Source organism: Pseudorca crassidens, chromosome 7 (genome assembly GCF_039906515.1).
Source record: "Pseudorca crassidens isolate mPseCra1 chromosome 7, mPseCra1.hap1, whole genome shotgun sequence".
Classification (NCBI taxonomy): domain Eukaryota; kingdom Metazoa; phylum Chordata; class Mammalia; order Artiodactyla; family Delphinidae; genus Pseudorca; species Pseudorca crassidens.
Window position 1 is genome coordinate 95,405,873 of NC_090302.1, and position 24,776 is coordinate 95,430,648.

The following is a 24,776-nucleotide window of genomic DNA, read 5'->3' on the forward strand; positions in this document are numbered from 1 at the left end:
CAATTTCCAAGCTTACTACAAAACTACAGTAATTAAGATTCTGTAGTTCTGGTGTAAGGACAGATACATAGATCAATGAGATGGAATGGAGAGTCCAGAAATAAACCTTTATGTTGATCTTCAACAGGGTGTCGAGATAATTGTGGACAGAATAGTTGTTTCAACACCTACTGTTGGGAAAACTGGATATGTGCCTGAAAAAAAGCTGAAATTGGACCTTTGCCCCAAACTATATATAAAAATTAACTCAAAATGGATCTGAGACATAAAGGTATGAGTTACAACTATAAAAATCCGAGAGAAAAACATACGAGCAAATCTTCAAAATCTTGGGTTAGAAAATGGCTTCTTATATATAATACAAAACTACAAGCAAAAAAAGAAAAACTGAGAAAATTGAACTTCATCAAAATTAAAGACTTTTGTTTGGTATATGATACCATCAAAAAAGGGAAAAGGCAACCCTCAAAGTGGGATAAAATATTTGCAAATCTTATATCAAATAAGGGACTTGTATCCAAAATATGTAAAGAACTCTTACAACTCAATAATAAAAATGAGTCAACTGAAAAGTGGGCAAAGGATCTGAATAAACGTTTCTCCAAAGAAGATATACAAATGGCTATAAAGCACATCAAAAGATTCTCAGCATTATGACATAAAGGAATGCAAATCAAAGTCACAGTAAGATACCACTTCACATGCACTAGGGTGGCTATAATCAAAATGACAATAACATGAGCTGATAAGGATGGAGAGAAATTGGAACCCTCCCACATTGCTGGTGGAAATCTAAAAATGGTAAAGCCACTTTGTTTTTTTTTTTTTTTTTAATTGAAGTATAATTGATTTACAATGTATTGGTTTCTGGTGCACAGCAAAGTGATTCAGTTATACATATATATATTGATTTTCATATTCTTTTCCATTATGATTTAGTACAGGATATTGAATATAGTTCCCTGTGCTATAGAGTAGGACCTTGTTGTTTATTTATTTTATATATAGTAGTTTGTATCTGCTAATCCCATACTCCTAGTTTGTCCCTCCCCCACCCCCTTTCCCCTTTGGTAACCATAAGTTTGCTTTCTATGTGAGTCTGTTTCTGTTTCATAAGTAAGTTCACTTGTGTCATATTTTAGAGTCCACCTATAAGTGATATCCTGTGGTATTTGTCTTTTTCTGTCTGACTTACTTTATTTAGTATGATAATCTCTAGGTCCATCCATGTTGCTGCAAATGGCATTATTTCCTTCTTTTTTATGGCTGAGCAGTATTCCATTGTGTATATATACCACATCTTCTTTTTCTATTCATCTGTTGATGTACATTTAGGTTGCCACCATGTCTTGACTATTGTGAATAGTGCTGCCATGAACACTGGGATGCATGTATCTTTTCAAATTATAGTTTTCTCCAGGTATATGCTCAGGAGTGGAATTGCTGGATCATATGGCAACTCTATTTTTAGTTTTTAAGGAACCTCCATACTGTTTTCCATAGTGGGTGTACCAATTTACATTCCCACCAACAGTGTAGGAGGGTTCCCTTTTTCTCTGCCCCCTCTCTAGCATTTGTTATTTCTAGACTTTTTGATGACAGACATTCTGACCAGTGTGAGGTGGTACCTCATTGTAGTATTGATTTGCATTTCTCTAATAATTAGTGATTCTGAACATCTTTTCATGTGCCTATTGGCCACCGTTATGTGGTAAAGTCACTTTGGAAAACAGTCTGGCAGTTCTTCAAAGTGTTAAACATAGAGTTACCATATAACCCAGCAATTCCACTCTTAGTTTTATATCCAAGAAAAAAATAAAACATATATCCACACGAAAACTTGTATACAGATGTTCATGGCAGGATTATTCATAACAGCCAAATAATATCCACTATCTAGAAAAAAATAAAGAACCTTCCTCCTCTTTCACCCACACCTCCCTTCTACCCCTTCCCAGTAAAAAAAGGAAGGGGGAGAAATAAAAATGTAAGTTACCAATAGTAACCAAGCAAGAAAAGGAGAAGCGCTTAACTGGATGAATTTAGAAAAGTGCTGGCTCATCTACAAAACAGAAGTTTGAGAGTATCACAATGAGGTCATGTCCCCACCTCCCAAAAACTACATCTTGTGAGTCTACAAAATCCTGACAATTCTCTCTCAAATCTTGAGAGAAGAAAAAGGTGTAATTACAATCTAAACCATCAATCAAACTTGAAGGTAGAAACTTTTGGGATATGGAAGGTCTTTAAAATACCTACTTCCGCTTCCCTTATCTGGGATTCACATCCCAGTTAGTGGTCAGCTAGAATTCTAACCACATTGGAGGCCACCACTACATGGCTTCTTTTATCAGTGGCAACATACCCACCCCAGGTATTGATAATTAACATAGGGATGTTAAATATGGACTCTCATTGGGGGTATTAGGGCCATTAGAAATATATGATTGCCTAAATTATTTTAAAGACACACTTCACCTGTGGAGTCATATTAACTGTAATGTATCTCCTTGTTAATACGTTTTTTAAAAAATAAATATCTGTGCACAGGAAAAAAATACCTACTTCTGCTTCTCAGGAAACTCCTGAAGATTGTGTTCCACCAAAATGATGGCGTGAACTAAGGGAGAGAAAGCATGGAATACAAAAAACACGGACTCAAAGATTAAAAGAAATGTGAATGGAAGCACAGAGCAGAGCACAGAGCATAAGAAATGAATCCTTGAGAAACAGTAACCACCAGCTGACCAAAATTGTGCCCAAATTTCCAGCCCAGGTTCATATCACCTAGGTGGTCCCAAAACACAAAAGCTGAGAATTTACCTTAAATTGTCCAAACACCAGTTGCACCCTAGGTTTCTGACAGAAGCAAAGGCAAATTCTCTCTGAAAGAAAGTACCTTCTCCCTAGGCCTCAATTAATCTCCACAAATAATTTTTCAAGGACAATGAGTGGATCACATCCAATGTAGCCAAATACACAAGGAAGCCAGGCACCATGAGCAAGAAGCAATGGTAACACTCAGACAACATAAGTGTACATTAAAGACTTCATAAGGTGCAATTAACACAGCAAAACCACATATAAAATATATATTGACTATTTTCAAAGAAATATAAAAATAAAGGACCTCAAGGTAACAGGAGACTTTAAAAAGTAAAGGTGTCAGGAGTCCCTGAGACCCTCTGGGTGCAGGGCTTTGTTAGGAGGGCTTCCAGGACTCGCATGTGATCACAGCTAAGATTTATTTGAATGAAAGATAAAAAGCAAAGTCAGCAAAAGGAAATGGCACATGGGGTGAAGGAAGAAAGGCTGGGAGAAATGTGTTGACTTTTAGGAGGATTCTTTTTCTAGGCATTTGTGTGATGATTTTAACTTTAAAAAAAAGCATACTAATTAACTTTCAAGATGACTCAAAGGTGGGAAGGACTGCAGCAATGCTAAAGGGTGGCTTAGAGATGGATCCAAAACTTCATCTCATCTCCCACTAGCATTCCCTAAGGAAACGTTGTAATCTTAGTAAAAGCAAGACAGATCACCCTCCTGCCCATTTCCAACAATATTGCCAGAGGATCTGCAGCCTCTGTTTAGACAACAATGGATATTTTGTTGGTTATTTGCAGTAAAATTAAGTCCAGTGGTTAACAAATATAACCATAATAAAAATCTTGCACTTGGAATAAAAATTTCGTGGCAAAAATAAATGGAAGAGAATGTCCCAGTGGAAAATGCTGAGGGGCTCCAACCGAGTGTAAATGCTTCCTATCACCTTATTTTTCTCCATGGCAATTATAATCTAACACACTATATATTTTATTTTATTAATTGTATTTCGGTTCAGGTACAGCTTTTTAAAACAGGCACTGTTAGCCACTGTTACCAAGAATGTGAGGGGCTTGCAACTTTTATGGGAAAATTTTAAAGAGGGTTAACAGAAAAAAGGGGGAAGGGGAACCACGTAGGTGTTTTTAAACTATTTTAAAGACTACGGAGAAGGATGAAACTTTAATTAGGATGAAACAGAACCGTTCGTGGGTAAGAAGGACGCAAGTTTAACTCACTGTCAAGAACCTTGTAATAATTAAAGCCCTCAGAAAACCGAATTGTTGGACAGGCTGGTCTCACCCAAAGGTGCGCTATAAAATCTGATGTTCACCTAAGGCAGAAGCCACCTGGCAGGATGACAGGGGCCTTCTGATCACCAGTCTGCAGAAGCGTCTTGGGTTGGTAACTGGGAATACCCGCACAGTGAACAAGATTCTCTTCCCAAGCAATTGCACGGCAAATGAGCGTGCCCCTGATTGCCTGTCGGTCCTTGGAAGGATCAGGCAGCAGGCAGGCCAGGTGGCAAGAGGCTCCTGTTGTTGGCCGCACGCCCTTTTTTGGTATGAGGCCCCCTTGTCCAGGCCTTCTGCGCCCGGGAATTGGCAAGGATCGCCCACCTGGCTCCTCTCTCTTCTCCCCTCCGGCCTCCCGCCTTGTAGGCCAACCCCGCGGGCTGGGTTCCGGCGCGCTCCGGCCGCCGCTGCCCTGCCCTGGGCGCTGGGGGCGCACATGGCACACTGGGCGGTCGCGGCGCAAGGGCTGCGGGGCGGTCCCAGGGCGGTGGAGCGCGGCGGCCTGGAGGAAGCGCGGGGCCTGCCTGGGAGCGTTAAGGAAGTTGCCCAAAATGAGGAAGCGCCATGCACTGGGCGACTGAGGCGACTCCGGCGGCGGGAGCAGCGAGGAGGAGGGGGCTGCTCGGCGCGGCGCCCAGAGCTGCCCCCTAGTTCGCGCCAGTCCGGTTCCCGGAGACCCGCGCCCCGCCCTAGCCTCACCTGATACAGGTAGGTGTGGCCGCTTGCTCTCTCCGCTTGGGCAGTCGGGACGCACCTTTAGGCTTGGGAAGGCGGCGTGGAAGGGGAGAAGGCGCCGAGAGAGGGGAGGATGCGGCCCTTTCTCCTTGGCCCGCGCAAGGTCTGTGCGCCTATGCTAACCCAGACGGGTACGCCTAGGGCCCTCCTGCTTTGATAATCGGAGGGAACATTTGATAAAATTTTTCTATTGAAAACTAGTCAGTTGTGCCAGCTTTTCTCCTAAAACTAGTTAGTGCCTCTTGGGGTCCAGCTTTTGTACGGGGAGCCGGGCCCGTGGGTGGGGGCCTGTGCCGAGAAGCCAAAACTTCAGGTGCTGCCGCGAGCGCAGGAAGTGCGGAAGCGGCTGGGTCCTGGGAGACTTAGCTGGAGTCCGCAGGCACAAGAAACTCCGTATCGGGGTCTCGGAAAGGACACATTTTCGTTTGGCCATTCACAGAATGCACTGGAAAATTCCACTGTATTTGTCGAAGTGACTCAATGTAGGGATGTTTATATGCCTGCAAAGGTTTTATTCATACTTTTACTACAGAAAGAAAGAGCAGTTGCATAAAACCATGAAAGTTTCTGAACCACTACGAAAATGTAGCATCATTGCCCTTTTTTCCACATTTTCATGGTAAAATAACTTCATCAGCCAGTGAATGACTTGAAGAGCAGTGAAGTTTTGTGTAGTCAAATGTGAATTTGAGTTAAAGATATTTTTGGTCATATTATGGCTTCAAAACCTTAAACCCATCTAAATAACGATACAAAAGCGAATTTTTTTTTTTTTTTTTTGGTTTGTTTGAATATCAAGAACTAGCAAGACAATCATTGGAGAAGTTAGAGTTTCAGTCTTTTGGCTGTTTGAGGGGCAGTTGCTTGGGAAAGAGAATCTCATTCACGGTGCAGAGTCTTCCCACTCATTAACCCAAGACGTTCCCGACTGGTGATCAAAAGGCCCATGCCATCCTGCCAGGTGGCCTTTGGAAACAGGATTGCAGGTTATTTTAATGAGTTTGCTTGACTTGCCAAAGATTCCCGTTTAACCCAAGTAAAACTGTTGACTGGAGATGTTCATTTTCTTAAACCCTGGAGGCATTTCAGTGTGTAATTAAGACTTGGAGATGTAATTTAAAGACTTGGAGATTCAAATTGTCACATCTGAATCTTCACGTTAAAAAAGAAAAATCATGGGATGATGGAGAATTCCTGAAAGAAATGGAATTGATTCTAGTATTTGTTTTCTTTGTTTTAGTAAGAACAAATTCATTGCTGTTACACAGGTGGCATTTTACTTAAATGCAATTTAATTCACTGATGTGCATATCACGTCTCCCTCTCCCTGCAAAAAAAAAAAAAAAAAAAAAGGCCAAACAGTGCCTGGATATGTTTGTCTTTGAGGTAAAAGGTTTAAATACTTGTAAAGTATTAGGTATTTTAAGTGAGAAATCTTGTCTACTAAAAATATTTTATCAAATTATTTTGTTCTGTCTGCATTGAACTTTTGATCTGTTTAGGGAAATTTTGCGCTAAAATAGAAACAGTTATATTCTTTGTATTTGGAGTGCTTCAATATGTAGGATTTTGTAAATCATCTTAATAACCAGAATGTTTTTAATGTTTTAAGCCAAGGATAAAAGTGAGGTGTATATTTTAGCTCTTTATCTTTCCTGAGGGATGAAATTGTCAGAAAGATAATTTTATCCCTAGATTTGCATTTCAGAAATAAGTTACCTTAGCCTTCTTTAGGTTCATATTTAGTATTCTAAGTGCAGGTCTGATTTCTCTATTAAACCAAAGACTTCTTAGTAGGACATCACTTAGCACATAGCATATCCATAATCATTATCCAAAACCCTTGTGCCAAGATATGTTTTGGAATTCAGGGTTTTTGAGAATTTAGAATTCAAATTTAGAATCTGAATTTCAGCCTTGAGAAAGGCATTTCTCAGAATTTAGAAAGGTTTGCATACATACTGATGCCATATGTTACACACCACTCCAACACAGCCTGGGCAGCATCCTATAATCCCACATGTTAATATTTCTGCACAAACAGTGTGAAAAGTCTCACTAAGTGGAATAAAGAGAGGCTACAAATAGCCATGTGTCAATGTCACTAAATGAGGTTCCCTATAAAACTCACCAAAAAACCTTGTTTTTCAGCAGTTTTTGGAGTTAGGGCTATGGGACTGATTCTGTATTAGATTCTGTCAAGCTACCGATTGCTTTTGAAAGCAAATTACATTTCTACTGCCCAACAACTCACACTTTCCAGTAATTAGATGGGTAGTTCCCCCCTTTCCAGGAAGCCTGAAATAGCAAGACTTTCCTGAATTTTCAGTGATAACAATCAAAATACAGATCCTCCAAGTGAGAATACGATGTTTCATCCTTACTGAGAGACTTTCCAACAGCAAAGTTTCTGACAGTCTGATTCTAGAGAAAGAAGGCAGTAGTTACTTAAAGAAGGGCTATTACCACCCTTCACAGCTACATGGCCTTGGAAGAAATACTGTTTCCTGTTCACTTTGCACCTCATTCTATCTCTGTCTGTTATCTGTACCTAAGAAATGGCCGGGTACTTTGTACAATCTGAGCTAATTTTTGCTTTCTCAGCTTTTCACCAAATAGATTTTTTTTCCAACGGTTCCCTAACTCACCACCACCCTGCCCCCCAACACTTTCTTCCACTTCTGGATTGATTTAGCTGCAAATGAGTGGAGAGAAAATTAGGAAATTAGGCCTTTGGTTAAGAAATTTTTTAAAAATGTCTGCACACTGAACATTGCTTTTCTTTTACAGCAGTTGAAATCAAAAGGCAGAGTCTTAAAGAGAGATTGGAATTAAATTGTCTGACTTAATTATATCTTACCATCTTACTCTTCTACCTTGGAATTGAACAAGTTGGGTTTTCTTTTTTTTCCACTCAGAAAAAGAGAGTTTTTTTAAACTGAGGAATTGTAGGAAGATTTAAAAAAACTAGGCTGATTGGATTTTAAAGGAAAAATTTATTCATTCATTTTGACTTTATATTAGCAGGAAAGTTTTCTACTAGCTTATAATTTTGTCTGGCAAAATGTTAGCCTGCGTCGGTTTGAATTTTTTTTTTTTTTTTACTTTAATAAGAGTTATGTAAGTTTTGCCCTATGAATCCTGAAAGGTGGTTGCATTGGAATCTTAAGTATAGTCAAATTTAGCCACTGCCAAAAATACCAGTAGAAGAAAGAATATTTAGTTTCTATTATAGTGGGTTTAACAACTCAAAAATGACTCTTTCTTGATTCTTTTATTTCTGGGAAACTGTGTATTTGTTTTGGTGGCTGCCAGAGGCTGATGATGGGAAGAGGAAGGTGAGGATGATTTAGAATATTGTTAACACCTCAATTACTAAGGGGGATATACTGAAAGCTTTTATGATGGACAGTATCTGGTAAGCAGCATCCTCTGTCCTGGGGGTACCTGTCTCTGACCCTGGAGTCCTGGCTCCTGAAACTGGAGAAGGCAGTATCCCTTAGTGCTGTGCTGGAGCCCTGGAGGGGAGCACAGATGTGGGAGGACACTGGGCTTGCAGATTGGCATGCTGAGTGTCACATCTTTGATCTGAAGAGAGTCTGGGCAGGCAGCAGGATTGACAGGAGAGTGTAGGGCTGATGTCAGGGTCCGTGAGGCTCAGGCCTGGATACAGTCAATGGGGGGAGTGTGGAAGGAAGGAAGAGGGCCAAGGGCCAAGTGTTAGGAAAAGTCACAATTTAAATATTGGTTTGTTTAGTTATACTCAGAATGGCTACAAAGAGCATTTGAATGTCCAACAGTTAACCTCCTACATTCCCACTCCATCTTTTTGTCTTGGTCAGCCCAACAAGTTATTAAATCTATCCGTTTTCTGTTCAGTTGTCATGGAAATTTTTTGGTGGGACCAGAGTTAATCTTTCTTTTTATTTAATTTCAATTTATAAGAATACCTTCCAATGCTCTAGTACTGCTCCCCAAAAGCAATCTTTTAATCTTTTTAGCTCTTTCTTCTAGAATTTTCTTTCTTATTTCCTGATGTTATGTTCACTTGCACTTTTTTTTTTTTTAATGTATCAGTTTTAGACAATGTCTCCTGACTTCCTACTCTGATAAATAAGTGCATGGCAGTCCTAGACTCTTATTACTCAGGATAATCTTTCTACAATTTAGGGTTAAGATGCTATTTGGTGTTTGTTTACCTTGCTGTGGTTATATTTACTGCTAGAGCACAGTATATAATATAGTTCCATTTTCTTTCATTTACTCCATGTTGTTTTTCCTGGTGTAAACTCTTGTTTCATTTTTGTGTTTTCTCAGTTGGTCCTGTACCTGTTACAATTCTCTCCCCAGCTCTCTGACACAAAGCTAAACACCCCCCACTTGACTCAGTTTCCCACTGAGTCAAATATACCAAGCAACCTATCAGTTCCATTTCTCTCTTTTTCTGGAACCCTCCGCCTCCTTATGCCAGTCTGACAGTTTCTTTTCAGTCTTGCTACACACCTATTAATAACTGAAGCATATTTTGGGGAGTTGGTTAGCTAAATATATTTTCTGCAAGTTGCTGCCCTGTATACTTTTTGGAGTCTTAACATAACTCTTATCAACATTCATGTAGCTTTCAAATCCATTGTAAATCCATTGTCATAATTGTTGAAAACATTTTCCCCAAACTTTTGATTTCTATGGATATTTGTTCATTTATATAACTTATTACTTTTTGTAACTTTTGGAACTTTTATAATTTCTCCCGTCAGGACATATTCTGAGTCATGCTTCGTGAAAGATTACTTTTAGCTCCAATTTAGCGGTCAGCAGCTACGTTTTAAATCAGTCTCAGTGTTACCTCTGTATTTGCTCTGACCCTGATGGTTTATTATCTGATTGATGGGAATATGTATTTTCCTGGGACTAGGGAATCCACAGGGCTTTAATCAGATGGCCAGCCTCGATTCCCTGGATTTCTGAAGTGGGTGCTGTGCAATTTTAAATGGTATTCCCGAGGAAGCTTTCCTTGTTGAAGTGAGTGAAATGAGAGACAGAATAAAGTTGAGTAAGCAGGGTAACTGTCGTGGGCTTGTTCAGAGCCGTTGTGCAGGTGTTGTGCATGGTCAGGACATACGTCACTGAACTCTTACACCCCTGTGGTCATAGGATGCATTCATTGGTTCTTGGAGCACCTTGGGGACCAGGACTTCCGAAGTCCACTTCGGGAAACACTGGGTAACCTGCTACCCCTTTACAAGATCCTCGGGCTTTGCTTAGGTGGAGGCAGAATACCTCTTAAATGCTAAGAGTATTTTTTTAAAATTAATTAATTTATTTTTTGGCTGTGTTGGGTCTTCGTTGCTGCGTGTGGGCTCTCTCTAGTTGCAGCGAGCAGGGGCTACTCTTCATTGCAGTGTGCGGGCTTCTCATTGCAGTGGCTTCTCTTGTTGTGGAGCATGGGCCCTAGAGCGCATGAGCTTCAGTAGTTGTGGCGCTTGGGCTCAGTAGTTGTGGCTCACGGGCTCTAGAGCACAGGCTCAGTAGTTGTGGCGCATGGGCTTAGTTGCTCCCTGGCACGTGGGATCTTCCCAGACCAGGGCTCAAACCCGTGTCCCCTGCATTAGCAGGCAGATTCTTAACCACTGCACCACCAGGGAAGTTCCAAAATGCTAAGAGTATATGAATCACTTGATTGCCCTAATGCTTCAAAGTCACAGTCACTGAATATTTTTATCAACAGTGGTTGAGAGTAGGGGGGCTGAGGTCCCACTGGGTTCAAATCTCACTGTGTTTTCAAGCTACTGTTTTTAGTTTTTGTAGATGGAAGGATTACAGGGGATTTCACTGTGATGTACGGTGGAGATCATGCATGCAGTGCCCATACCTGGCCTGTGGTTAGAACTGGCATAACTGTCACAGTCTCTCCCAGGTGGGTGGCTCTGGGAGTCTGCGCCTGTAGTCTTGGCTGGAGGCTAATAAGAGCAGTCCCAAATAGGTCACAGATGAGTAAGTACTGTCTCTGAAGTTAGTTTCTCTGGCCTGCAAGATGGGAGAACTTTCTATCATTTTCTTTTTGAAAAGTGTTAAATTGCATAACTGATGTCTAAGTACATATCCATTGGTGAAGAATTCAGATATAACAGGCGACATTGAAGCCCTCCTTAACCACCACCCTCAGCCCCAGCCCATCCCCACTGAGAGAGGGCAACTTGGTGCATATTCTTCTAATCTTTCATCCTGTGCATTCATGCATGTGTATATATGTGTGTATTTTTAGACGATGTAGTGGTGGTGGTGGTGGTGGGGTGTGTGTGTGTGTGTGTGTGTGTGTGTGCCTTCTTAATACCAATATCATCCTGCAACTTTCTTTTTTGAATCAACAGTATTGGGGGAGCCCTTCCTATCAGTGATCATCGTGCTTTATTCCAGGGTGAAAAATGATTGTTTATTGCTAGACATTTAGGACTTTTTTCTAATTTTTGATACTGTAAACAAAGCTGCAGGGAATGCACTTTTTCTTTCATTCTTTCCCTCTGTTTTACCTTTTTCATTGCATTTCATGGAACTGACAGGTTAATTACTTTCTTAAGAAAGATCTTCAGCCCTGTCCATCCTGTTATTCAGGGCATCTATTGAGTCATTTATATTTTAGCAAGCACTGAAGGTAGTTAATTATTTATTTTTTAAGTGATACATTAGGCTCTTGCCTAATACTCGTTTTTTTTTTTTTTCTAATATTTGTTTTTATTACTGGTTCCAGCGTAGATGTTCTCTTCTTGCTCCATGACCTCTGTCTTCTTTGGCACCTATTCATCTGTTTGCCCATTGGGTGCCTTCCTTTGTGCGGTTAGCTTTCCTGATGTGCTTGGTACTTCTAGGATGTATGCTGGTCTTGTTTTTGAGGTGCCCTACAAGTTAGTCTTTTAATGCTGTGTGTGTTGCATGGCCCTCTTGTAACCTGTCCCCCATGAGATGTGAGGAAGGTGAGACGTGAGCAGGGCAGGATGAGCCAGTAACCAATGGGGGGGTCGGTGCAGGTGCTCTCTGTTCTTCATGGATGTGGCCATACCCTGCTTCTTCAAATGCACGTCTTTCCTACAGAGAGACTCCTGTTGCTCTTAAGGGTGCCAGCAGCTGAGGAGTTGGAGAGGGCTTGGCTGCCTGCCTGCTTCCCGCTCTGCTTCTCCCTCACCCCATCCCACCCAGGCTTTGTCATTTCCAAGGCACCACACCCTTGGCTCTTCACAGCCATCCCCAGCTGCCTGCACTTAGGCTGTGGTTTCTCTCTTCAGTTTGAGCCCATCTCGCTCTGCTTCCTTCAACGATAGCAGTAGTTTCCAGCCCACTAGTAATATGCCTCCTTTGCTCCCCAGCGTGGTTATGGATTTATATTCTATGTTATTTTCAATGCTGTTTCTTTTCTTTCTCTGCATTTATAGCTGCTGTATTTACTTGAAGGGCAAGTCCACCACTTCCTTTTTTCCTTTCTTTTTTTTTAGCAACACCAATCAGCTGATGGTCATAGCTGTGAAGGAAGTGACAGGGAAGAGGGAGAGGAGCTCTCTAGAGCAGGCATGAATGGCAGGCTTGGGGCTTCTTTGGTCTTCACTGTTGCCCTGAGAGCTGGGCCAGCCATCCTGTAGCTTAGGCAGGAAGTGTGTCCAAGGAGAGGGCTGCAGTGGTCAAGTCTGTACTGATTATTAGGAAATTGCTAGTCCCAAATCATAAGTTTCTTAGAAACATGTTTAAGGACACCAGAGGTATTAGAGGGAGAAAGGATCTTGGAGAATGTCTAATTCAACCTGCTGGTAAGCAGTGAGGCCCAGAAAGGTAAAGTGACTTTCACTTATCCAGCTGCTAAGTGATGGTGCTGTGATTCGAAGCCGAAAACCCAGGTGTTTCTAATCCAGAACCAGAATTCCTATCCACTACTCCAATGAGGAGCAAAAAGGGACCTGCCATCATGCCTGGTGGTGAGAAGATTTCAAGTCCTATCAGTGGAGACAGGAGCCTGAGAAGGCAGCCGGAGGGCATAAGCCCAGTTTGACGTGTCGATTCACTCTTTTACCAGGAGTTTTAGAAAACTTATTATTATCTTTATAGCTTTGTGTTGAGAAATTAAGCAAATTCAGTAGGAATTGGACAAAAAAATCCTGAATCAATGACAGGTTAATATGAGAATATCTGATGTTTTTGCATACGTCTCCTTCCAACACAGATTGAGCTGACTTTCAAATTTACCACCCAAAGGGCACTAAAGTAATGTGAGAAGCTGGTTTAAAAGGACGCACCAAGCCTTTGTCTGCACATCAGGCCTGCATCTCTGTGGCTGTCCCCACACAGGACAGAATTGCTACTCTCTGCACACATTACTGTCCCTAGAGTTGGGGAGGGGACATACATGGGGTCCTGAAGGTTGGAATGGAGGAGATAAAGGAAAATTTCAAAAGTAGTTCTATTCCATGGTGGAAACACTTGTGATGCAGGTGGGATTTCAGTGTCTCAGTGAAAGAAAGGCAGCTTGACAACTGCAAAAAAAGATGCCTTCTAGAATGAAGATAGAAAAGTCATGTATGATTTCCCCGAAGGAGCCAATACCTGCAAAGATGTGTGCACGATATTCTTTCTAGATTATCCCTTCTAAGAAAACTCTGGGAACTGTCAGTATCCATTAATAGAGGAATGGTGTATTAGTTTGCTAGGGTCGCTGGAACAAAGTACCACAGACATTTATCATGTCACAGTCCTGGAGGCTGGAAGTCTGAGATCAAGGTGGGCAGGGTTGGTTTCTCCTGAGGCCTCTGTCTTTGGCTTGTGGACATCATCTTCTCTCTGTATCTTCACATCTTCTTCCCTCTATTGCATGTGTCTGTGTCCTAATTTACCCTTTTTATAAGGACATCAATCATAGGGGATTAGGGCCTACCCTAATGACCTCATTTTAACTTACCCCTGTAAAGACCCTATTTCCAAGAAAAGTCCCATTCTGAGGTACTGGGGGTCTGGACTTCAACATATGAATTTGGGAGGGGAAACAGTTCCTCCCACAGCAGGTGGTTAAGTGGAGCCTGGTCTCTCCTCCCAAGTGGCCTTGCTGTGCTGCCATTGAGAGCACAAGAGAGCTCTCCGGTATCATGATGGAGAGATTTCTAAGCTAGCTGAAGTGAGCTTTGTGCACAGATGGTTATGGAACATGATGTCCGTGGACACCACACACAAAACTAAGCAAATTAAAATGCTCAAGAAACAATTGTCCTTCCACCTTAGATTAGCATTATTTTTAAGAAGAGAAACCTATGAGACCCAGAGAAAAAAATGAAACATAAGAATGATGAGGAGAGACAAATTCTGTAAGATCTTAAGGCAAAACTGCAATGGAAAGTGGGGCAACAGACACAAATTTCACATGGAAATTAGTGCAAAGCAAGGGTGGCCTTTCCCATCAGTCAGGAAATGGAGCATGGGTTATCAATTAATGGTCTTGGGAAAACCAGCTGATAATTTGGGAAAAATAAAGCTTTGCTCTGTATACCAAAATAAGTTCCGAATTTAACAAAGAATAAAAATATAACAGTGCAATCATAAAAGTGCTAGAAGAAAACAGGTGAGTTTTAAAATAATTGTGGAGTGAAGGCCTTTATAAATATGGTAGGAAATATGGAGCCATAATAGAAAACAGTTGATAAGTATGGTTTTCTAAAATTGTAAGCAAGTCCTTATACAAATGAAAAATATATATAAATAAGTGAGGGAAAAAACCTATAAAATGTATTTATTTTCAAGGTCTGTGGTGAAGGACCAGTAGCCTTCATATGCAGTGAGTTCTTTCAAATCAATGAGAAAAATAAACACACTCCAATACAAAGATCAGTCAAGGACACGAACAGGCAACTCAAAATGTAAATGAACCGAAAGCACACAAATATGCTTTGCCTCTGTGTAATCTTGCATTGATTTAAGGGTTTGCTGTGTGGTGAGGTGTGGGGAAAAGAGACACTCCCACAGGTCAGCACCAGCAGGGCAGTTGGGTAACGTCTTCTGAAATGTAAAGCGCACATGTGTTTTGATTCAACAATTTCACTTTTAGGAACTTATTGCACACATAACTTAACAAAGGTGGGGAAATATATGTGCATACAGTAATTCATTGCAACATTTTATTTTGTAATAGCAAAGAAAGAAGGAAGGAAGGAAGGAAAGAAGGAAGGAAGGGGGGGAGAGACAGAGAGAGAGAGAGAAAGAAAATAAAGAAAGAAAGAGAAAAGGAAGGGAAATATGTATCATGCCTGGTTAAATAAACTATGGTATATCCATGCATTGGAATCATATGTGGCCTTTTTAAACATGTGGAATCTTGTAGACCAGAAAATAAAGATGTCCAAGTTATATTCAGTGAAACAGCAAAATGTAATATATTGCTATATTTTTAAAAACACATACATGCACATAGCCATGTAGGCTCTATTGGAATGTTATTTACTACATATAGATGCAAGTCTGCCTATACCGATGTGTGTGTGTAAATATGCAGAGAGATCCAGAAGCAAAGTTACCAAACTGTGAGTAGCAGTTGTCTGGGGAAGGCAGTAAGGGAATTGGTTTTGAGAAAAAAAGTGCAACGTACATTTTTACTCTGCATACAGATGTTTGCAGTGATCATGATAAAATGAGGTTTGCTTGGGGGTCTGGGGGCTAAGTAGGATGAGACCAGGAAAAGAACTAATTCAGCAACAAAGCATCAGTCATGGCTGTTGGGACCATTCTGTCTCCAAACAAGGCATTAGGCTTGGAGAGGTTGGGTGGTTTGCCCAGAGTTATACAGTCGAGGTTCTCAAGTGTGCCTGTGCACAGCCGTCACCCGAGCTTGTCTGGCCCACTGATGCCCAGCCTGCCTCCAAAGTTTCTGATGTGGTCTAATGTGTGACCTGCCTTTGGAAATTCATGATTAAGGCCTCCCCACCAAGTACAGCAGCCAAGGTTGAGTACCACTGGTTTAGAATGAGTTAATGGGATTGTATAGCACACAGGCACATCCTTCAAGCCTAATGCAATTTCCACCAAATTTGAATGTATTGGTACACTGGGTATAGTGGCAGCTGTGTGTGCCTTTGACTGTAGAGACTTTGGGCATATTAGCTGGTGCATCCCCACTTTGTGTGTGTATGTGTGTGTGTGTGTGTGTGTGTGTGTGTGAGAGAGAGAGAGAGAGAGAGAGAGAAAGAGAGAGAGAGAGAGGGAGAGAGAGAGAGACTGAGAGAAGGAGAATGATTGAGAGAGAGAACTCACATGTTTCTATGATGCAAACACTCCATTCCTTGGGAACGTGGATTCATAAAGTCTGGAGGCCTGTGGCAGTTACAGAGGCAGGCATTTGAGGGAGGATGTCAGCGTGTTCTCAGCACACTGCTGTGAGACTTGTGGGAGGTGAGCGCGTTGAAACAATTCTCAGAGAAAGAATGTGCGCACTGGTCTGATAGAAAAGCCACCAGTAACATTTTCTACCCAAGATAAACTGAATGATTTCCATCTCTCAGATTAGTTCTTAGTGTGACTCCAAGTCCACTGTACTTATCTTCTGTCATCTGCCTGTTTCATGTGAGATGGTTTTTCTCAAGAGAAGGACGTGAATGAACAGTCTCGCTGTGGGTGGAGAGCCAGGGCCTGGGTTTCTTGGTGTCTGTGACTTCTGGGCCTCGAAGCCTGCAGCAGATGGTGACAGAGGGGCCGCTCCCGCTATGGGCCATTTGGGGACAGTATGTGGCTGGGCCTCCCGGTACTGACCCTGTCCGTCCAAGCACACACGTGGGAGCACCATGCAGCACTCACATGGGGAGACCCTGGGGCTCACCAAGGGCACCCACATCTATATTTTGTAATAAAACTTCTAGGACTGTAACCCATAAACATCCAGTTCTGAAAGCCCCTCTGGGGGCAGTGTGGGTGGCGGAAGCAGACCAGGCACACACCTCTGATGCTGTTACTGACCAGGATTCTTGGCCTCCTTAAGCAAAAGAAATTGATCAGAGGCCAGACAAGAAATTCAGGCAAGGCTTTATTGGGGCCCCTGCTGCAGCAAGGGGGAGCGGGAACAAGTTAACAGGTTCCCTTGCTTGCTCCCTGAGGTGGGGGGGTGAGCTGTTTCCTTATATGGGGTGACAGTAGGGGTAGGTCCGGGGGGTCAGGCCAGAGGGGTGACTTAGGTGGTCTGCCCACCCCTTTGGTGGTGCTGAGTGCAGGGGGCATGCGCAGTACCCTGCTTTTGCTCCCGATTCCCTGCTTTTGCCCCTGGCTCTTCAGAAGTGGCAGTTGGGGCTTCTTTGGTCTTTTTTGTACCTTCTTGTCCATAATTTGCCCCAACTGTACATGCACATGGTTATTTTTAGTCTCTTATAGTTTCTTTGTATTCTGTTCCTGGAGGAGACGTTTGTCCAGGTGTGAACATTGCAGCAAAGGGTCCCAGGTGTCGGGTCCCAGGTCCCGGGTCCCAGCCTGTCTCAATTCATCCTTCCTTGAAACTCCTTCAGCTCTGGCCACCTCATCTTCAAAACTAGGCCAGAAAGACCTGCCCCTGGGTGGTTGTGGCACCCAGAGACCCACTGTGCAGAGTGCCCATCAGAATGGCTTGCAAAGAGGTGCCCTGCAGAGCAGTCGTATTTGGGTACAGGAAGTCAAGGAGCTACGTAGCCTCTGGTTACCTGGGGATTGAAAAGGGGGTCTTCTGGGGACAAAACAATATTAGAAGACTTTATGGGAAGGTCACAGAAAGAGTGGCTCTGGCCCAAGTGTCATTTGACTCTGAAGCAAATGAGTGTCTATTCCCTGGCAGTACACCTGGGAACCCTCCTGGGTTTTAACAGGCAGCCCTTAGGGAGCGTGCTCTCCTGTCCCCAGTGATTGGACAAGGATACCTTGCTCAGGGGTTCCTGGCAGCACTCTCACCTGAAGTGCTAAAATGCTGTGTAACGTTATTTTGGCCCTTGTCATATATTTTTACAACATCCGTTTGGAGACCATGCTGTGGACATTTTTGTGAGCTCTGTGCTCCCAGCATGGGGCCCACTGTGCATGTGTAGGTGCTCTTAAAGTCCCCTCCTTACATTTCAATATGTCACATAGGATTTGGATACAGTAAGCTAGATATTTGGAGTAAAATGTGTCTCTCGTTAATAGAAAGAAAACCTACAGCCCCAAGCTTGGCCCAAGTAGGAGAAACATCTGGAAGGGAGAAGTGTCTGGACCATACAGCTTGTTCCTCAGGGTGAATTTATAATATTCCCTTTGTCGACCTGCAATCCCATCACTTTGGTCCCAGGGAGGTGCTGCCTGCTGCTCCACCTCGGACACCTAGCCCAGGTGAGGACAGATGGCCTCTCTCCAGCTTCCCTGGCAAGGACCTAGAACTGTGCTGTTCAGAACATTGCCACCAGCCACATGTGGCCATTTACATTTCAAATACTTAAACTGAAATAAAATGTAAAAATCAGTTCTCAGTCACAATGGCCACATTTCAGGGGCCGCTAGCCACATGTGGCTGGTGGCTCTGTGTGGGACAAAGTAGAACAAACATCTCCATCATTGCAGTACAGTTTTGGGGACAGATTAACTACTCTGTGTTACACCTGAGCCCCACGCGATTCTTCCTGGGGAGTCAGGAGACACAAGCTTCTACCCCCTCCCACGTTTCCTAGCCCTTGGTACCACTGCGTGTGGACGATGCATCATTACACTTTTCCATGTGTGGACCCCGGTTGTCTCCCATTTCCTTAAGAGGCTCTGACCCTGGAAGGTGGTGGTGGCATCAGAATGCCCACATCCTTCAGATGAGACCCCAAGTCTTGTCCACAGGATCTGGCCTGGCTCTTTCATCCTCAACACAGTGACAGTCTCCTACTCACCACAACAGCTTCCACCAACACAGATACACAGCACACACCTACACGTGTGTGCACACGCACATGCAAACAAACCATGGCAGTCTGGGTAAGTGAGAGGTTACTTACTAATGAGTAACATAGGAAGGGAAATGGTTCCCAGTTGTTTTCTTGGAGCGGTCTAGTGGGAACCCAGCCTTGGAGAATACTAGGCTGCGGTTAAGCACCCTTTGATTCAGTATAGTTTCTGAAAGAATAAACTAGTTTTTTGTTCAAGAGGATTTAGAGGTAATGGAAAGAACTTTAGTACTGACTAATTTCTGTGCAGTAAAAAAAAAAAAAATCCAATGTCATTTTCTCAAAATATTTGGAATCCAAGGTTCTGTCCACTTTAAAATGAAGATTTGAAGAGAGAGTGTGCTCCTCGTCAAGACAAAATGAGGAAAATGCAGTGCTTACCACGTGACCATGTTCTGTTCTTGCAAATACAAGAAAACAAGACTCATTTCTGGAATGTGCATTTGAGAACTCCGAGGGCAGTGGCAGGGGTGAGGTGGGCTGAGACGCAGGTCATCCTGTGAGAGGCAGCACCCGAGGAGCCTGCAATGGGGAGGGGACAGGTGGAGGGGCCCACCGCAGGCAGGGAGACCCACTCCACCTGGGCGCCTGCCCCGTCCACTAGGCTCCATCTCTGCCTCATTCTCATCCTGGGTGGCGGGGGAGAGATGTGCCATTTGCCTGTCTCTGGAATTCCTGTGCTGCTCAGTTTCAGGAGAGATAAAACACCACAAGAGAAGCGGTTGGAAGGGTTTGCGAATTATAGAACTTCCTTTCATGATTCAGCCCGACATCAGGAAGTGGAGCAATACGTATGCTATTCCCAAGCTGACTTCATGCCCCGGCCAATACGCATGCGTGATGGGCGAGGCGAGCACGGGCAAGATTCTTTTACCTGAATTACTGTGTTAGCAAAATAAGTACGTCTCAAAATCAGTGTGTGTGAGGAGGTTTTATTGAACTGAAAGTGGTTTCCTGAATGATGCCTTTCCTGTTTCTCCTTTAGAATTCTATGTAAAACTTTGAATTTTTTACTCTGCCCATCTTCCTCCATTCCATAACCCGTGCCGCTGCTCACTTCAGTGGTCAGCTCTGTTTGGATCAGTTTTGAACCTTCCATACAGAGGCAGTAATTCTAGAGCAGTGATTCTCAGTCCTGGCTGCTCATGAGAATCACCCAGAGAACTTAAAAAAAAAAAAAAAAAAAAATTAGTGCTGTCGGGGCCCCAGCCCTGGACGTTCTGAGTTAGTTTGGGCTAGGACCCTCTCACCAGTACTTCAAGTACCCTGGTGGTTGTCACCTGCAGCCAGGGTAGAGAATCACTGCTCTGGCCTAGAGCTTTGCTCTTGCACTTGCTGTTGAAAGCACTCTTCTGTGATTTTATGTGCATACCCAACACCTGGGGCAGCAGCCCAGGCCCTCAGACTTAGACACCCTAGGCTGCTGTGGGCCCCGAGTCTGCACAGATAAGAAGCATCTGGAGTGATTTTGAAGCCATCTTGGAGGTGTAATGGGCCTGCTTGGCCTTTGGACTCTTGGCAGAAGCGTTAAAGCCTTGCTACTTTTCACAATCCTCTTAGTCCATGTCCTGAAGTTGTGCTGCTTGTAGCCAGCCCTTAGCCCAGCTGGACCTTTTGTCTCTGGGCTGGACACTCTTGCCTCCTCTGGGGACCTCAGCCCTCTCTATGCTGGCTGGGAACATGGCCCAGGAGAAGTCTGAAGCCCAGTACTTTCCTTCCCTTTATAGGATCCTGGATAAGAGAATCCAGGAGAAAAGTCCTCTTTTATTTCTGGAAATTTACTTTATGACTCTAAACATCTCTTCCACTCCTTTATTTAAATTCTCTACTTCAGGAACGTCCATCTTGCATATTTTAGATCTCCTTTGTCCTTCTAGTCCTTTTCTGTTGAATTCTTTCACTCTTTGTTCATCTTCATTTCATTTTTCTCAGGCTACTCCATCCTGTCCACCACCTTCTTCACAGTGTTAATGTCTGCTCTCTTTTTGCTGTTTGAAATAATAGCCATCATTTCTTTCCTGCATTTTCCTCTGATCTCCAGCTTATTTCCCATGACTTTTCTTGCCTTCCCGTCTCATCCCCTGCCTTTCATGTCTCCATTTAGAGCTACTGTTTTTAACAGTGACTCTTCTGTGAAGTCCTTTGATTCCATGGCTATATGTGTGGTTGTGATTTCATCTGCCCCTTGGGAAGATTTTCTGGCCAATGTTCTTTGTGTGCTATTTGTTTCTCTTGTTGCTTCTCTCCTTTTATTCTTTTAGTGTAATTGTACAGATCCAGGGTAGGTTCCTCATCTTGGAAATGAATCATGTCAGGGAGCGGCCCAGCATGTGTTCTAGCCTAACAGAATATCTTCCTCATTTTAAGTAATGCTGTGTGTGTGTGTGTGTGTGTGTGTGTGTGTGTGTGTGTGTGAGAGTGTGTGAGAGAGAGAGAGAGAGAGAGAGGGGGGGGAGAGAAAGAAAGAAAAAGAAAGAGAAAGAAAGGAAAGGAAGGAAGGAAGGAAGGAAATGAAAGAAAAGAGAGAAAGAAAGAAAGAAAGAAAGAAAGAAAGAAAGAAAGAAAGAAAAAGAAAGAAGGAAAGAAGGAAAGAAGGAAAGAAGGAAAGAAGGAAAGAAAGAAAGAAGAAAGAAAGAAAGAAGGAAAGAAGGAAAGAAGGAAAGAAAGAAAGAAAGAAAGAAAGAAAGAAAGAAAGAAAGAAAGAAAGAAAGAAAAGAAAGAAAGAAAGAAAAAAAAAGAAAAGGAAGGAAGAATTGCTTAAACCTTTACTTCTTCCCATGGAGGCTGCTAGCCATTCAGAATCTCCTCTCCACCCCTGGGCGGTGGCTGGCTTCCTCCTGCTCTATAGAAGCTACACATCTGCAGGCTTTGAGGTCTGCAGCAGCACCTCTGCTTCCTTGACCATCTTCCCTAAAAGTCTTCATGCTCCCAGGACAAGCCTTTGCTGCATTTTGTTGTTCCTCTTGGGTTGTTGCTCCGGGTGAGAGCGGTCTACTACTTCCATGACATTTCTCTTTCTTGTTCTTTTTGGGGGGTGATTTTAGAGAGAAGGGGGTTGTGACATCTTTACTCGGTCAACATCCAGGCTCTCTGATATTTTGACATTCATCATACAGGACAACTTTAGCGTGTTTGGCATTTTTGTCAAACAACTAAGTTTCTACAGGAACAGTTAAGAACAAACAAACAGAAAACTTCAGAATGACCACAAAAGTTCACGTGGCACTCTTTGCTTCTGCCAGGCTCTCTGATCTACCTGGCCAACTGGGGCCGTTTTATTGGCTGGTTTCTTGATCTGTTCATTACGTTGATTCACTGGCCACCTTCCATGAGCCAGGGATGGTGGCAGGTGTTGAGGCTACAGCTGTAACCAATATCCTTCTCTGCACTCAAGGTGTTTACAGTCAAGTTGAAAGAAAGAGCAGGCCCAGCACCAGGACTTAATCAGACGTAACCTCATTTATTCTTCACAATAACCATTTAAAAAGTTCAGAAAAGAGCAATAACACTCATAATTAACAAACACTGCCAGTTTACCATTTTTGCCTTTATTTCTTCTAAAGAAAGAACATCCCAAATAAAGTAGAACCCTTTTTATGGAGAGTAACTTGCTCAAGGCTGGAGAGCTGGTGAGCAGCAGGCCCCTCTAGGTACAAAGTCTGTTTATTCTTTTATTTACTTTGCTGCATTGCCTCGTGTACGAGGCATTGATTTTGCCGTGTTAGCTGTGCGGCTCATCTACAGCAAATATCAACACGTATGATAGTAAACCAGACGGATTTTTCTTATGCAATGGACTGATTTTTAGTAAATGTAAATAAAGCCTACATTTTTGAGAGTGCCAAGAAACATCTTGTTAGAGAGCGAAGCAAAGAAAGGGAAAGGTGGTTATCAGAAGCTGAGATGAATTGAGATGTGAAATTTCCAAATGTTAGTATCCCTTTACCCTTGTGTTGATTTTTACAGTAACTCATACTTTTTCATCTAGCTTGTGACCATTGAGGCCCCTTGTGAATATTCTAGAAGTCACTCAAAATGGATAAAGAATGAATCTAAGACTTATATTTAGCATTCTGCAGGTTCCATATTTGCAAATTCACCTACTCACCAAAATTTATTTGTAACCCCCAAATCAGTACCCATGGTGCTTTTGTAGTCCTTTGTGGACATGTGCAGAGCAGCAAACTACTTGAGTCACCCTACATGCGTGTTCCTAGCTGAGGCTGAACAAGGTGAAGCTCTGCCTTCTAGCTTCAGCTCATCCTATAAACAGTGTCATTTTGGGGGTCAATTGAGTGGTACATTTTAATTTTTGTGCTTTTTGTTGGTGATTTTGCTGTTTAAAATGGCACAGTGCTGGGGATTCCCTGGTGGCGCAGTGGTTGAGAGTCCCCCTGCCGATGCAGGGGACACGGGTTCGTGCCCCGGTCCGGGAAGATCCCACATGCCGCGGAGCGGCTGGGCCCGTGAGCCACGGCCGCAGAGCCTGCGCGTCCGGAGCCTGTGCTCCGCAACGGGAGAGACCACAACAGTGAGAGGCCCGCGTACTGCAAAAAAAAATTAATTAATTAATTAAAAAAAAAATGGCACAGTGCTGAAGTGCTGTCTGGTGTCCTAAGCACAGGAAGGCTGTGTTGTACCTTATGGGTAAAATACATGTGTTAGATAAGCTTCATTTAGGCATGAATTATGGAGCTTTTGCTGTGAGTTCAGTGGTAATGAATCAACAGTATATATTAAATAAGGTATCTTTAAACAGAAGCACACATAAAACAAGGTTATGTATTGATTGGTTGACAAAAATGTGACCTTAGGCTCTTTGGAACCTAGCTGTGTATTTCCCTTAGGAGCAAGGGTTCAATATTTGCTAATTCAGTGTTTGTGGCAACATTATAAAACATAATTATCACAAATAATGAGAAATGACTGTATTTTATTATTTTTTTGGTACAAATCAGGGAAATGATTTTTAACACCCAGTTAGATGTGACTGTTTTTATGAGACATATCTTTGAAAGAAAAGAACTATTTTAAAATCCAGTGAAAATCTCTTTGCCTTGCATTTTGTATTAGTTAATTAAATTAGCAGGTTCTTCTTGAGCTTCTACTGTGTGCCTGGCACTGTTCTGGTACCAGGAGGACATCGGTGAACAGGTCCAGAGGTCAGATCACAATCATCAGGATTAAAAGTCCTGACACTTCATCAACATGATTTTTGTTTAAATTTGGTAACAACCCTAGTGAGTTCTCAAAACAAGAGTCTGATTCTCACACGAGTGTTTTCTTATGAAAGAATAGTTTTTCATAGCAGTATTTTTAAGTAAATATCTTTCTCATAACCAGGGACTGATTTTATGGCAAGTTCCCTCCCAGCTGCACAGTTGGAGGCTCGTGATGAAATGCTGTAAAACACACACACCAGAAAGTCCTCGTGGCTCCCAGTATTCAGACCCCTAGGTCATCACAGGTCATATTGGCACTGGCTGACTCAGAAGGTTGTCAGGCAGAAACTGCTCTGTGCAGCAGGGCGACGGCAGGCATTTCCCTCCAGTGGGGTCTTTACTGCATCATACAGCTCAGGTGTAAAGAGCCAGGTCCACACCCGGAGCATGCCCAGGAAGCCAGCTATCTCTTTGAACAACACTCAAGACAGCCTAAAGGTCCCACTGGAAACAGGCCAAACCTTTGGTTTTTATTAGATATTTATAGTTCCTCCAGTCCAGATGCAATTTATAAAATTAAATGCTAATTAGCACGAGCAAAAGTGGTGTTGCCTAAATAGGTGGGCACCACATAGCCAATGGGAGAAGGGCATCCTCTGGTGGGGCAGAGCCTGTTCTTTAGGTGGGAGATGTTGAACCCAAGCAATTCTTGTGATAAAGGTCATATGCTCCTTGGAGGATAAAATGTTGGTCATTTTAGCAGTTGGAGGTTTCTGGGAACAAAATACTTTCAATGATGTCATAATAGAGAATGTTTTTTGTTT

At 42.8% G+C, this 24,776-nt stretch overlaps 2 protein-coding genes across 3 annotated transcripts in view; one reads left to right on the forward strand and one right to left on the reverse strand.

Moving 5' to 3' along the window:
• Positions 1-4,840, reverse strand: part of DIRAS2 (DIRAS family GTPase 2) — a 166,977-nt gene extending 162,137 nt beyond the window's left edge. The window contains exon 1 of the mRNA XM_067745031.1: positions 4,818-4,840. The gene's annotated coding sequence lies outside the window, so the exon portion shown is untranslated. The remainder of the gene's footprint in view (positions 1-4,817) is intronic.
• SYK (spleen associated tyrosine kinase) overlaps positions 4,583-24,776 on the forward strand; it is a 96,880-nt gene continuing 76,686 nt past the window's right edge. The window contains exon 1 of one of the 2 annotated variants that reach the window (XM_067745028.1): positions 4,583-4,826. The gene's annotated coding sequence lies outside the window, so the exon portion shown is untranslated. The remainder of the gene's footprint in view (positions 4,827-24,776) is intronic. The other variant, XM_067745029.1, reaches the window with a different exon arrangement.